This window comes from Bos grunniens, chromosome 7, assembly GCF_055505025.1.
Source record: "Bos grunniens cultivar Pamir isolate PY7600 chromosome 7, Bosgru_T2T1.0, whole genome shotgun sequence".
Taxonomy (NCBI): Eukaryota; Metazoa; Chordata; class Mammalia; order Artiodactyla; family Bovidae; genus Bos; species Bos grunniens.
In genome coordinates this window covers 43136467-43138804 of record NC_141171.1, presented here as the reverse complement: position 1 = coordinate 43138804, position 2338 = coordinate 43136467, and positions in this window count along the sequence as shown.

Here is a 2338-nt window from a genome sequence, read left to right as displayed (position 1 = left end):
GGCAGTGCGGAGCGGAGCCGCCGCCGCCGCCGCCGCCGGCCGGAGCCCAAGGGAGGGGGGAAGGCGGGGGTAGGGCGGGGCGGAGCCGCGGGGGGCGGAGCCACGGTCGCGGGGGAGGGGCGGGGGTGGGAGCCCCTCCTCTGACCGCGCCCACTCCCGGCGCGCCCCTCCCCGTCCTGCGCCCGGGAAACTGAGGCCGCCGGGTCGGGGACAGTCCAAGGTCACGTGGCTCAAGACCTCGGAGACCCGATCAAGCTGAGTCCCAGAAGGGGAAACTGAGGCCCGCGAAACGGAAGGACGCGTCCAAGGTCACCGAGCCCAGCCGCGGAGCTGAGGCCTTGGCGCGCGACCTTGGCGAGGGGCCTTCTCCTGGCGCTTCGGTTCTCCTCTCTCCAGAGGGCAGAGCGGGGCGGGAACCACTGACGCTGGGGCTCGGAGAAATGGAGCCGCCCCCCCACCCGCCCCCGCGACAGCCTCCCTCCTTTCTGTAGGTTTGAGAATTTCCATAATAAAAGGCCACAAGAGCCCTTCCTTGCCTTGTCACTTGAGCCCCTCCACAAGGACCCTTAAGAATCTGTGGAGGGGGAGGGGCAAAGAGCGGTCAGGCCAGGAGTCTCCGGGTTCCACGGTGGCCGCCCTGCCTCACCACCACCTCCCGCATATGAGGAAACTGAGGCTGAACTGGGCAGGATGAGGCCAAGAGGAAGAACCACCCAAGGATGCTGTGGATCCCACTTTCAAACAGTGAGAAGTGGGATCTCCCAAAAGGCAGGTGGACTTTAAAGTGGGAAGTTACCCAGAATCACAGGGGAACCCAGGGTCTGCCACCCTTTCTCACCAGATGGTCGCATGTGATCCCCACTGGGCTGCCTCCTTTCTCTGCCTCTTGGGCTCAGGCCCCAGCCGGCCCCTCAACTCTGGGTCCCCAGATCTGGGAAAACACCTGAGGCTCTGCTTTGGGGGCTGTAGCCAGGCTGGGGGTGGGGGTGACTCCTGGCATTAGGTAACATAGGCCACAACCCTGGGGCTCCTCCTGGCCTCCAGTCCACACCCCAGCTCAACCAGAGCTTTCTGATGGACAGACAGAGAGCAGAGATTAGGAAGGGCCTGGAGAAGTGGGGGAGGGTGGGGGACCTCGGCCTCCAAAGACCATCGGGCCTTCTGAGTGCTTTCAGACTTGATATCATATTGGGAGCCTCCATCCACCTGGATGTCAGGACCAGGATGGTGAGGTTGGAGAGGGCCCTGACAGTGCACACAGTAGGTGGTACTCAACATTGATTGAGGGATGGGCCCATGTGGACAGTGGGTGGGCTGAACTGGGCCATCTCAGGCACCCTCTAGACTGTTCTGGGCCCCAAGGGGCCTTCCAGGGGGCCATCTCTGCTGTGCCCTCAGCCAGACCTGCAGCCAGATGGGCGGAAAGGCTGGGCTGCCGTCTGTCCTGAGTCTGTGAGAGAGGGGCTGGGCTGCCGTCTGTCCTGAGTCTGTGAGAGAGGGGCTGGGCAGCCATGGAGTTGCAGTGCCAGGCTGCCGCCCGCCCTGGGCAGATGTGTGTTCTGGCTGAAGGGGGATCTTTCATGCTCACCCTGGGAAGATGTCAGTCTGGGCAGACCGCCAGAGCCCTGGGGCTCTGGGCTGAGAGCAGGGAGGAGGCAGGCCCACAGCTCAGCCCAAGGACCCACTGGACATTGGAGGGGCACAACGGCACCCTGCCACCAGGGACCTGTGAGTCACAGAGGAACAGGGTCCCAACCCCTCTCCTACAGACCCCTCCCCAACCCACGGGCTCCACCCTGAGCCAGGCCACCATCCGGCTCCCTGTCCCTCCCTCCCACTCTTACCACTTGCCCAAGCCAGAGTGTTCTTAGCATCATTCATTCCTTCATTCAATGAATACTTATTAGGCACTTGATCAGGGGCTGGGATTCAGAAGTGAACCTAACAGGCCATCCCTACCCTGGTAGGTGACAGTCGAGCGGAGGCTACAGTCAGCATGGCAGGTGTGATGTTAGCAGACATGGTTGTATCCTTCAGAGCTCAGCCTGAGCCAGGACAGGGGATGAGGAGATGTTAGGGGTGGTGTCCGAAGCCAAGCCAGGACCCGACAGAAGGGATGGGGCCTTGTGGATGTCTGTGGGAAGAGGGTCCAGCAGACAGCACCGCCTATGCAAAGGTCCTTGGGCAACGTGATGCCTGGCTGGTGGAGGAGAAGGGACACTGAGGCCCCAGGGGGTGGGAGGTGTAGATGAGCACACAGAGATGGTGGGGGTGGAGACCAGACAGTGCAGATGGAATAAAACTCTTAATAGTCTGTTGTCCTAACTGCTGGACCCCC